The sequence below is a fragment of the Amblyomma maculatum genome, chromosome 11, assembly GCF_055883805.1.
Source record: "Amblyomma maculatum isolate TAMU_Amacu chromosome 11, ASM5588380v1, whole genome shotgun sequence".
Taxonomy (NCBI): Eukaryota; Metazoa; Arthropoda; class Arachnida; order Ixodida; family Ixodidae; genus Amblyomma; species Amblyomma maculatum.
Genome location: NC_139354.1, coordinates 132697516 through 132710977, shown reverse-complemented (window position 1 = coordinate 132710977; position 13462 = coordinate 132697516). Strand labels below are relative to the sequence as shown.

At 45.3% G+C, this 13462-nt stretch overlaps 1 long non-coding RNA gene across 1 annotated transcript in view; it reads right to left on the bottom strand.

The window, feature by feature from the left end:
- Window positions 1-310: 310 nt before the first annotated feature.
- The window catches only part of LOC146174991 (uncharacterized), a 30029-nt gene continuing 16877 nt past the window's right edge, over window positions 311-13462 (bottom strand). The window contains exon 3 of the long non-coding RNA XR_014701883.1: window positions 311-409. This is a non-coding gene — a long non-coding RNA (uncharacterized LOC146174991). The remainder of the gene's footprint in view (window positions 410-13462) is intronic.

The window sequence follows — 13462 nt, the reverse complement described above, 5'->3', positions numbered from 1 at the left end:
AGGCAGTATGTGCGCATGATTTCCAGTTCACATCTTAAAGGAAAAAAACTTAAAAATACACAAGAAAGCAGGAAAGATAGACGAGCGCTCGTATGCATCGATTTTACCTTGTCTTCTATTTCGACCAGAAATTACCCCTGATAGGTTCTATTTTCCCGAGAATAAAATTGCTTACGTTCTCACTAGCAGAATGGATTTTACCGCTTCTATTGCATTAATTTTCGCAGCACCTTAAGCGAAGATAACATGATGGGTGTGATTAGTTTTTATTTGGAAAGCGAAGGAGTTTAAGAAACCAGCCACTAGAGACGGCTAAAACGCCATTTATTTTAGAATAAATATTTTTCTTCCAGCACTAAACATCCAGTTTAGGAGCCCCGGGCCACGCACCAAATTTTCAATCATCCTCCTGTAAAAAAATATGTTGTTCATTATTGCAATATGGTCTAGTGTGCACACTTTAGTTCGTTGGTTTTCTCGTTTGATCTCTTTTTTAGTTCAAAATTTTCTACGATATTTTTCAGCATACTAGCCAAGAACCCGGTTCTCCGTTTTCGCAGAAAAATGCCTGCGACGTAAGGAAGCTACTTGAGCCGAATTCTAGTTCGCTCACTGTGTGGCCGTAACCAATCTGGCGCTCACAGTCCTGAGAGTCTGCAAGGTTCGGCCTTGAATTGCTGCTCTATGTGACTAATTGGAGAATAGATCTCATTGCAGTTCTTTACATGAGAAACTGTAATTTATAAAAACGAACCCTGGTTCATATATTGTAAGGAATTTTTGTTTCCGCATTTGCTATTCGAGAATTCACTAAAAGAGGCAGAGGCTAGAGTCTTCATCATTTGCCTTAGCCTGAAACCCACTCTATAGGATCGGCAACCACCCAAAATTTGTGCATGCTGCAAACCAAGGCATAACACTATTCGATGATGCCAAAATATAAAATCGGCCTGCTATAAAAACGATACATTAATTAGGTACCAATAAAAGTCATGTTTAAAGCACGGGAATACTTCAAACGATATTGCGCTCCAAATATATTGTGATTTTGACAGGCACTAAAAGCCAATAATAAGTCAGAGTTCAAAGCACTTAACCGAAGCATTCAAATCGTATTAGGAAACGACGAAAAACTAGGCCATATGATGTGCGAAGTAAAATTAAGTATTTACAGTGAAGACATTTCAGGTTCAATTATAAACAGGACGTTTCCTGGATAAACGTTTCAACAACACGTCTCGTTTGGGGTAAAATGTTGATGATCCTTGTGCCATGGTTGTGTGCCAGGAAACCAACTTAGAGTAGCTTTTGAAACCGGGAATCAGCTGCTCGTAGATTCTGTGGATAGCTCCTCTGTCTCGCATCTTAACTTTAGAAGATAGCGGCTGGCGACTGTTAAACCTCTTGTTACAACCATCTTTAGTTAATGCTTGCATGCTAGGTCATTATTCCTGCGGGAGTGTTGTTCAAAACAATTCATGTATCCAGTTTGGAGTCCGAAGAGGTGAGCTTTGCATGCTTTTAATGCACTTCATAACAAGTTATTATGTACCTACCTAGCCTTTTGCGTCACTATTACTTTTCGCATGATTGCGGTACTTTCATGTTAAAATATTATGGGCTTGCAATAGCACTAGATTTTGCACCAAACGGATATAAAATTATTTTTTTCTTGAAGAGAAATAGAATATTATAACTTATGTTTCAAGAAAAAAGGAACTAAGCGTTAAATTTTAGCGACATTACATATCTCGTAAGAAGTCCAAATAATTGAGATTAAGGCTATAAGGTATCATTTCAAACATAGCGTTCTTATAATAAATGATTAGCACTTATACGCTATATTTCGGCCTTTTATTGAAGTTTGCAACAACGGCTGCTTAGGCGTGTTGGTTATCCATTAGTGAAAAAACAGCGCAACAACATCACATCACATCATCACTTTATTTTCCTTAAAGACCCCTTGCGGGGTGTTACATAACGAGACACACGAGAGACAAGCGCTTGTCTCTCGTGTGTCTCGTTGTTTTTCCGCTGTTTTTTTCACTATTGGATAACCAACACGCCCAAGCAGCCGTTGTTGCAAACTTCGTTTCTTGTACTTCGGGCTCTTTTCAATGTTTCAACCTCGACTTCCAGTCTCTAATTTCGCTCAGCGCTTGTCTCTCGTGTGTCTCGTTGTTGTTGCGCTGTTTTTTCACATATATTGAAGGCTTGCATTTTTTTTAACTGGAAATATTATCGACAATTGACATTCGTGCTCTTCATGCTTTGGTATCTGAAGCAAGGACTGCTTTTGCAGGTGACAGTATCATTTGGTAGCAAAATAAATTAACGCTTTTCTAGAGTCCACCAAACAGGCCCATCTCCGCTCAGTGACAATTGCCTGACTAATAACAGTTTATAATAGTTTACAACAAGATGGATTAGTTCGATCAGGTATTCTCCCTCATTGAATTGATAATAAGTGTCTCGTGTATGGCAAATTTCCTTACGAACTTTTATTTTCCCATAAATTGATGAAACTCACCAGGCAAAATCCCATTGTGTTTAGGACAAAGGCGCGAATACAAAACGATGGATTACTGACATTTTTCGACTTACCTCGAAAGAGTCATGCGTATAAACACCACAGTTATCTCGGCACTGCTGTTCAGTGTCAAAACTGTTGCAAGTATCACCAGAACCCTCCGTCAGATCACATTTCTGCGTGGTGTGGTTCAAGAAATATACTCGTAATCTTATGTAACCCCCAAATGTGGGCTCTGGACAAGAGCATGCTGAAAAAAAATGTCAATAAATGGTTACAATTCTTTTGCCATAAAATGCCTGGTTGTGGCGCCCTGAGACTTTGACCTCTTTTATAAATCAGGAATGGCATTGCAACCCAATAAATCGTGAAGTTTAAAATGCCCTCCATATTACTTTTTTCTGCATCATCCATTAAGGACGACGTGATATGAACACACAGCATGGCACGCAGTATGGAGCAATGAGGATAATCCTCTCTTTGTGTTGAACACAAATTTCGACTACCAGTAACGACCCTAACTACGTCAGTTTAATAGCCGGATTTTCAGCTCTTGAATCTAATTAAACTGCCCGTAACCGCGTACGTGAGCTTATCTGCGCAGATATTTTAAGATTCACACTCGTTTAAAACAGCGAGCCAGCATATAAGGGGCTGGCGCAAAGAAATATAACTTTGACTTGAAGCAAAACCACCACCAAATTCTAAACGAAAATTCTATGCCTGAAAAACATTTTCCTCTAATATCAGTGTATATGTGTTTAATTGATTAATTGAAACTGTTCACTGCAGTTACGCGCACCTTTCATTTACAACTGAGATAAGCATGTTCATGCCATTTAACTTGAAATATATCTCGGTTACTGCATCTTTATCAGGTAACTGCAAAGCAAAGCTACCATAAACGCAACTGAAATATTCTAAATGCTCAGTTTTAGCGGCTTCTTAATTTCCAAACGCCCCGATACAGTACAGCTAAATGGCCTTAATTCTGACGCTGGCTTGCCGCTGATGTGCATGTGCGTATTATATTACATCGAAACGTTCTTTTAGCACGCAAAACAAAACAAACATTTTGTGTATTCTATTGTAACATTTATATGGAATAGGCAGCGATATATAAAACATAAAACATTGTAATTATGCCATGCATTGTCACTGACAAAACATATGACTACACGTATTATCGTGAACAAGTGTCAGTGGAACTTGCGAACGGCAGTCAAAACACGAACCTGTTTTATCGGCGTGTGAAATAAGGCTATGTTTCGGGATTAGAAAATTGTGCTGGTGACGTCTCGTATAATTTTGAAGTAAGAAAAATTGCTTTCACACCACATCTAACCTCGCATCGACTGAATCACGATATGGCAGAATTTTTCTCTGGTATGTTGCATGCGGCACCATATATTCGCGTTTACTTGCTGGTACTTGGAAATATTCGTTTTTCTAAGTTTTCATCCAGATGCATCCCCGTCTATTGTACTGTTTAGAAGAGGGCGGCATATTTTAATATTCACGCTGTATGCTTGACAAGCAGCAATTACAAAGTCTTCCGCATACTGCGCCCTCTCTCATCTTAGGTTGGAAAAAAAAGAACTCTGAGCTTGCCTCAATACATATTGATTTATGTCTTTTTATTTTTCACTGAGCGTGCCTGAAAATTTAGGCATTTTACTTGGCGAAAATGGTTGTAAGATCAAGTTATCTTATTGTGATTCGCTTTGAATCATCATCATCATCATCATCATCATCATCATCATCATCATCATCATCATCATCATCATCATCATCACCAGCAGCAGCAGCAGCAGCAGCAGCCTGATTATACCCACTGCAGGGCGAAGGCCTCTCCCATATTTCTCCACTTAACCCGGTTCTGTGCTAGCTGCATCCACTTGACCCCTGCGAACTTCTTAATCTCATCCGCCCACCTAACTTTCTGCCGCCCCCTGCTACGCTTTCCTTCCCTTGGAATCCAGTTTGTTACCCTCAGCGACCATCGGTTATCCTCTCTTCGCACTACATGTCCTGCCCATGTCCATTTCATCTTCTTAATTTCTACTAGAATGTCGGTAACTTGAGTTATTGCTCTGACCCACTCTGCACGCTTTCTATCTCTTAATGTTACCCCTACCATTTTTCATTCCATAGCCCTCTGGGTTGTCCTCAACTTAAGTAGAACTCTCTTGGTTAGCCTCCACGTTTCAGCCCCATAGGTGAGTACAGACAAGATGCAACTGTTGTATACTTTCCTCTTGAGCGATACCGGTAAGCTGCTAGTCATAATCTGCGAGTGCTTGCCAAATGCGCTCCATCCCAATCGTATTCTTCTTGTTATTTCCTTTTCGTGGTTCGGATCTGCGGTTACTAGTTGTCCTAAGTAGACATATTCGCCTACTACTTCCAGTATTTCGCTACCTAATGTAAACTGCTGTTCCTTCCCGAGCCTGTTGAACATTACCTTAGTCTTCTGCATATTGATTTTCAAGCCTACCTTTCTACTTTTCCTGTCTAGGTCATCAATCATTATTTGCAGTTCATCTCCCGAGTTGCTTAGCAAGGCAATGTCATCAGCAAATCGCAGATTACTGAGGTATTCTCCATCTAGCCTTATCCCTAACTGCTCCCATTCCAAGTCTCTGAATACTTCCTCTAAACAAGCTGTGAATAGTACTGGTGAGATTGTGTCTCCTTGGCTAACACCTTTCTTTATGGGAATTTTGTTACTTTCTTTACGCAGAACTATGGTTGCTGTGCAGCCACTATATATATCTTCCAGCACTTTCACGTACGGCTCGTCTACCCCCTGATTTCGCAATGCCTGCATCGCCACCGAGGTTTCAACTGAGTCAAATGCTTTTTCGTAATCAATGAATGCTATGTATAAGGGCTGGTTATATTTCGAGCATTTTTCTATCACCTGATTAATGATATGGATATGATCGATAGTAGAGTACCGTTTCCGAAACCCTGCTTGATCCTTTGCTTGATTGCAGTCTAAGGTTGTGCTGATTCTAGTAGCGATTACCTTAGTAAATACCTTATACGTAACAGACAGTAAGCTGATTGGTCTGTAATTTTTAAGGTCCTTAGAGTCCCCTTTCTTGTGAACGAGGATAATGTTTGCATTCTTCCATGGTTCCGGTAACGTCGATGACACCAAGCACTGCGTATACAGGGTGGCCAGTTTTTCTAGCACGATATCCCCCCCGTCCTTCAGCAAATCTGTAGTTATATGATCCTCTCCAGCTGATTTCCCCCTTTTCATAGTTTCTAGTGCTTTCTTGACCTCGTCCTTCGTCACTGGTGGAACGTCTGACGGTTTTTCGCTACCGCCAATCTCATTACGGTCCTGACTACTTTGGCTACTGTAGAGATCTGTATAGAACTCCTCGGCTACTTTGACTACCTTTTCCATATTAGTGATGACGTTGCCCGCCTTGTCCCTTATCGCATACATCTGGTCTTTGCCTGTGCCCAATTTCTACTTTACCGCTTTAAGGCTTCCCCCGTTCTTTACAGCATGCTCAATTTTCTCCATGTTATACTTCCTTATATCGGCCACCTTGCGCTTATTGATTAGCTTTGATATCTCGGCCAATTCGATCTGGTCTGTTGGATTGGAAGCTTTCACACTCTGGCGTTTCTTAATCAAATCTTTCGTCTCCTTAGACAGCTTGCCGGTATCCTCTCTAACTATCCTACCGCCTACTTCAACCGCGCACTCAGTAATGATATCTCTGAAATTATTGTTCCTTGCCTCTAGGGTAATGTCGCCATCCTCAGAGCTGAAAACCTATTCTGTAGTGCGATCCTGAACTCTTCTGCCCTCCCCCTCCCCGCTAATTCGTTGATGGGTTTCTTTCTTACTAATCTGTTGCATTCCTTCTTCAGGTTTAGGCTACTTCGGGACCTCACCATTCTGTGGTCACTGCATCGCACTTTCCCGATTACCTCTACATCTTGCATAATGGCGGTGGTTGAACACATTATGAAGTCGATTTCATTTTTAGTCTCTCCGTTAAGACTTTTCCATGTCAATTTCCGGTTCTTCCGTTTGCTGAAGAAGGTATACATGATTCGTAAGTTATTGCGCTTTGCAAACTCAACTAGTAACTCTCCCCTGCTATTCCTATAACCAATGCCATAGTCACCTACTGCCTTGTCTCCTGCCTGTTTTTTTCCCTACCTTGGCATTGAAATCGCCCATTAGTATAGTATACTGCGTCTTTACTTTTCGCATTGCCGATTCTACATCTTCATAGAAGCTTTCAACTGCCTGGTCATCATAACTACATGTAGGTGCATAGGCCTGTACAACCTTCAGTTTATACCACTTATTAAGGCTAATTACGATGCCTGCCACCCTCTCATTAACACTATAGAGTTCATCTATATTACCCGCTATATAGTTATTGACAAGGAAACCTACTCCTAGTTGTCGCCTCTCTGGTAAGCCTCGATAACACAGTACATGCCCATCCTTTAGTACAGTATATGCCTCATTCGGCCTCCTAACCTCACTAAGCCCTATGACATCCCATTTCATGCCCTCTAGTTCTTCTAGCAGCACTGCTTCTAGCATTAAACGTTGCCAGGGTCAGTTTCTAATGGCAGCCTGTCCAGCGGAGCCAGGCTTTCTTAGCACCCCCTGCTGCGTCGCAGGTCTGACCGCTGCCGTGGTTAGTTGTTCCGCAGCCGCTGGTGACTGAGGGCCGGGGTTTTATGGAGCTTATCATGGAGGTTGCGTCCAATTACTGCACCGGGGTGGCCAAATCCTGTTCTGGTGAGGGAGTGCGTTGCCGGAGGTGTTCACCGGCATCAGGTCGCACCCCAAACCTGTTTATGGAATTCCGTCGACACGCGACTTTCTTTTTAATCCGGTGGAGAATTGCATGGCACTGGGATTTGAACGCCGGTCCTCTTGCATGCGAGGCGGATGTTCTACCGCTGCGCCACCGCTGCGCGCTTTCAGTATTGAGCTACAGTATTCGCTTTGAATACTGTAGCTCTGAGGCAAATACATCTAGGCATAATCAGGTTTTAGGGCTTTACTATGACTTATAGGACTAACTTATCCCATTTAGTGCGTAATCTCTTCTAGCTTTTGCCCAAAAGATGTTCTCAGCTGTGGCTAAACATTGGGAACTTTGTGCTGTCCTAATATATATAAATATAAATATATATATATATATATATATATATATATATATATATATATATATATATATATATATATATATATATATATTGTGAGCCCTCCACGGATCTTCTTTCATTTGTACATACCATGATCTTTGTCTTCCTCTTGTACATACCATCATCATCGTCCCGCGGCGCCGGCTCCGGCGCGCGCTTGGGTTTTCTCCATCAGATTAAACGCTGACACGGCATACCTTGCCTTGCCTTCACGACCTTGCCGTCTGGACCTGGCCTTCTTTGACAAGTGGTGGAGGTGAAATTAGATCCCCTTGCTGCCTTGTGCCCTGCCTCTCGCTGGAGCTACGTTCCGGTCGCCGTTTAACCACTACCATCGTCATGTCAACCGAGAGCAGTCCCGACCCGGCCGGACCCTCTACCTTGGCTACACCGTCGCCTCCGATGGTGCCCACACGACAACGCAACCCGCCGCTGTTCGCTGGTCGTCGCGACGAAGACGTCGATGACTGGCTTGACACTTACGAACGCGGCGGTGCCTACAACCGGTGGGATGATGCTTTGAAATTTCTGAACGTATCTTTCTACCTTATTGAGGTCGCCAGAAATTGGTTTATTAACCGCGAGCCCCACACCACAAACTGGCCCACCTTCAAGCAGCAGTTCCGACAGTACTTCGCTGACCCGGCTGTTCGGACGGAGATCGCAAGGAACAAGCTCGCTACCCGCCGTCAAGGTCCCGATGAGTCCTATGCGTCATACATAGAGGCCGTGCTGTCACTCTGTTTGCGTATCAGTCCCACTATGCCGGAATCTGAACGTGTACACCATGTCTTGAAGGGAATGAATTCAATGGCATATAACACCCTAGTTGCCCAAAATTCATCAAGTGTTGATTCCATTATAACGACCTGCCAACGCCTCGACCAGCTACAGTCCTCCCGATTGCAGCCCAGCTTCACTACTGCCCCGACCTCTTCTGACCTCGATCTACGAGCCATGATTCGAGCGATAATCCGCGAGGAGCTCCAAGCTCTCAGCCCTTTCTGCCGACACGGGTGCGGTCATTCGTCTCCTCCTAATGACGCCTGCCTCCGCCACATCATTAAAAAAGAGTTGGCCACTATCAACCACCCTGTCACACCTGATCCTCCTGCACCTCACTCAGCACCGACTTACGCTCACGTCGCTGCATCCCCTCCTCCTTTTGTTCCCCCACCCCAAGCACCACCCTACAACCACATCAACGCCATGACGACGGCTCAACCGACGCCACCCTATTACGCACCTTGGCGCCCCTCTCGCCCAGTGTGCTATTATTGTGGAATTCGAGGACATATATCTCGCTTTTGTCGCCGTCGCATTCAGAACGAGCGACGTGGTTATGACGCCTTCGAAAGTGACACACCTGCATATTATCAGCGACGACAAATTCCCAGTCAACCTCGTCGATTCTCTCCACCGCCGGTATCCTCGTCTGAACCAAGTGGGGCTCATGTATCCCGACGCCGGTCCCCTTCCCCATACCGCCGCTCTATTTCGCCACTTCGACCAGCAACAACTGTCCCTGTCCGTAATTCGGAAAACTAAGCGATGCAGTTTCCGGAGGAGAAACTGCACTTTGCGAACTTACAAAAAGTCCTCCTCGTCGCCCGTATAATATGATTTCCGTTTTAGCTGAAGGGATAACGGTCGAAGCTTTGATTGACACAGGAGCTGCACTTTCTGTTATTCATGCTGATTTGTGCCACCGTTTGCGGAAAGTAACGACACCATATGATGGACCTGAACTTCGTGGAGCAAATGGCGTCCCTCTGCACCCTTCAGTAAAGTGTACAGTTCGCGTTGTTATAGACGGCGTCCGCCACCATGTGCAGTTTGCTGTGCTTTCACCGTGTGCGCATTTGATGATTTTTGGATGGGATTTTTTGTCAACCACTTCAGCGTTAATTTCTTGTGGCGACCGTGTCATCCATATGACAGACAGTGATTGTTCATCTGACATTTCTGCACGGCATCATTTCCTCATTGCCGCAGCTGATACTGTATTGCCTCCACAGTGCGAAACACTTATTCCCGTTTCTTCCGAACACATCAGTGACGGGGATGTACTCATCGCACCATATCATCGTCATCTTGCACGTGGAATCACCTTCCCATCAAGCCTTGTACGATTCCGCAGCAGCTCAGCAATAGTAGCTGCCACGAACACTTCCCGTGAATCACTCGTGCTGACTAAAGGAACTTCCCTGCCATGCATAGTAGATGCTCACCCTATATTCATGATGGTGCTCACTGCCCCGCTACCTCCGTAACGCGATTCATCGCAAGTCTCTCTTTCCATGCTGTCGAAGACAGTGCAACACTGCTTTTAACGACCTAAAGCACGCCCTCACATCAGATCCAGTTCTTGGCCACTTCAGCGACAGCGCTCCTACCATCCTGCACACTGATGCCAGTGGCCACGGTCTTGGCGCTGTACTTCTGCAGCGCGATGCAACTTCACGTGAGAAAGTGATTGCCTTCGCCAGTCGGACCATGACTCCAGCTGAGAAAAACTACACCATTACCGAGCAGGAATGTCTCGCCGTCGTCTGGGCTGTTCAAAACTTTCGCCCTTACCTGTATGGTCGGCATTTCACAGTTGTGACCGATCACCATGCTCTTTGCTGGTTATCTTCACTGAAAAATTTGACAGGCAGACTTGGCCGTTGGATTCTACGCCTGCAAGAATACCATTTCGACGTCGTTTATAAATCGAGTCACCAAAACCAAGACGCCGACGCTTTCTCGCTGCCCACTTACAGAATCAGCCTGCTCTTTTTCTTCGCAACGCATTTCCACCTCTGACCACAGCCGATCATCGCTTCCACCGACGCATATCACTGCAGTTTCTTTTAACGACTCTGAGAACAAGCACGCTCTCCGCTCACAGCAATTAGCTGATGCCTACTGTCGGCCCATCATCGACCGCCTTATCGGCGCTTCGAGCCCGCCCAACGCTAGGCTTCGCCGACAGCTTCGCAATTTCAAGCTTGAAGATGGCATACTACGACGCTACGTGTATTATCCTGATGGAACTCGCTGGCTCACAGTCGTACCGCGTGTGCTTCGCCCACGTATACTAGCAGCTTTCCACGATGACGCTACCGCAGGTCACCTTGGTTTTAACAAAACATACGACCGCGTGAAAAGACGATTCTTCTGGCCTGGCCTGTCTACCACCGTAGCTAAATACGTTGCTTCCTGCCACCTGTGCCAACGTCGCAAGCGGCCGACTTCTTCCCCAGCTGGTCTCCTATAACTCCTTCCCTGTCCCGCCACACCATTCGACGTAGTCGGCATGGACTTATATGGTCCCCTACCTCTCTCCAATGGGGGTAACCATTGGATTATAACAGCTGTCGACCACCTTACACGCTATGCTGAGACCGCCCCTGTACCGACTGGTTCCGCTGAAGAGGTAGCTAATTTCTTTTTGCGGTCAATTGTATTGCGTCATGGCGCTCCTCGGGTGCTTCTAAGTGACCGCGGGACGGCCTTCTTATCGACAGTCGTATCCGAAGTTCTTCGTGCGTCATCCACCCTCCATAAGACAACCTCAAGCTACCATCCCCAGACTAACGGTCTGACTGAGCGATTTCACCGAACCCTATCGGATATGCAATCCATGTACATCACACCGGATCATCAAAATTGGGATACTGTTCTACCATTCGTCACATTCGCATATAATACTGCAGTACAACGGACTACCGGTTACTCCCCATTTTTCCGCGTTTTCGGCCGTCCTCCCACTACAATCCTCGACACTTCCTTCTTCTCTACGCCCGATTACTACTCATCATTACCAGCCCAGTTCTTATCCCGTGTGGCCAGATGCCGTCATCTTGCCCGTTTCAACACAGAAGCGTGCCAGCAGGACCGCAAGAGTCGCTATGATTCGAAACATCGCGTGGTCTCTTTTCGCCCTGGTGACGAAGTACTGCTGTATACACCACTGCGCACCCCTGGCCTTAGTGATAAATTTCAGCACCGCTATCTTGGTCCCTACAAGGTAATCAACCAAACTTCCCCAGTAAACTACCAAGTCACACCTGTTGATCCCCCAGCTGACCGACGCCGCCGTGGAACTGAAATTGTTCATGTATCTCGCTTGAAGCCGTTTGTGCGCCGCGGTACATCGGTTAATTAGGAACGGCCAGGCTGGCCGCTTCCGACCCCCATGGCAGATTGTGTGAGCCCTCCACGGATCTTCTTTCATTTGTACATACCATGATCTGTGTCTTCCTCTTGTACATACCATCATCATCGTCCCGCGGCGCCGGCTCCGGCGCGCGCTTGGGTTTTCTTCATCAGATTAAACGCTGACACGGCATACCTTGCCTTGCCTTCACGACCTTGCCGTCAAGACCTGGCCTTCTTTCAAAATATATATATATATATATGCAGATAAATGAAGGGGAAATGAGGGTGCTCGTTATAATACATGAAGGAAAGAAGCCAACAGTCGACGAGGCCAAGGAAAGCATTGGGGATTGTACTTTTGTCTTATTTTTTTTTAATTTTTACTTCGATAATCACATAAATTAGTAATGTAATCTGTTCAGGGGAAAGATAATTAAACACAAAGTAGAAGAAAAAACAACATGCCGGTGGTGGGATCCAAACCCACGACCTCCGAATATCGCGTCCGGTGCTCTTCAAACTGAGCTACATCGGCCGCTGTCCTTCCTGCTACTTTCTTGGGCATTAATGTTGTCTGTAAACGAACCTTGAGAGTGTTCACCAGCGCCACCCTCAACCAAAGCGGCGGACGTGGAACGTCCTGTGGTACCGCCAGCGTCACGTAGAACGTGATTAAGAGCGAGGGCGAAAGCTGTGCTAGAACCCTCTTACGCTACCTATGGCCTCAAGACTGCCAGAACCGAGACCCCCCTAAGCTACAAGCAGATAAATGATGGGGAAATGAGGGTGCTCGTTATAATACATGAAGGAAAGAAGCGAACAGTCGGCGAGGCCAAGGAAAGCATTGGGGATTGTACTTTTGTCTTTTTTTTTAATTTTTACTTCGATAATCCCATAAATTAGTAATGTAATCTGTTCAGGGGAAAGATAAACACAAAGTAGAAGAAAAAACAACGTGCCGATGGTGGGATCCGAACCCACGACCTCCGAATATCGCGTCCGGTGCTCTTCCAACTGAGCTACATCGGCCGCTGTCCCCCCTGCTACTTTCTTGGGTATTGATGTTGTCTGTATACGTACCTTGAGAGTGTTCACCAGCGCCACCCTCAACCAGAGCGGCGGACGTGGAACGTCCTGTGGTACCGCCAGCGTCACGTAGAACGTGATTAAGAGCGAGGGCGAAAGCTGTGCTAGAACCCTCTTACGCTACCTATGGCCTCAAGACTGCCAGAACCGAGACTCCGTAAGCTACAAGCAGATAAATGAAGGGGAAATGAGGGTGCTCGTTATAATACATGAAGGAAAGAAGCCAACAGTCGGCGAGGCCAAGGAAAGCGTTGGGGATTGTACTTTTGTCTTATTTTTTGTTTAAATTTTTACTTCGATAATCACATAAATTAGTAATGTAATCTGTTCAGGGGAAAGAAATTAAACACAAAGTAGAAGAAAAAACAACGTGCCGATGGTGGGATCCGAACCCACGACCTCCGAATATCGCGTCCGGTGCTCTTCCAACTGAGCTACATCGGCCGCTGTCCCCCCTATATATATATATATATTGTAGTGTGGTAATCTTCATCGTTA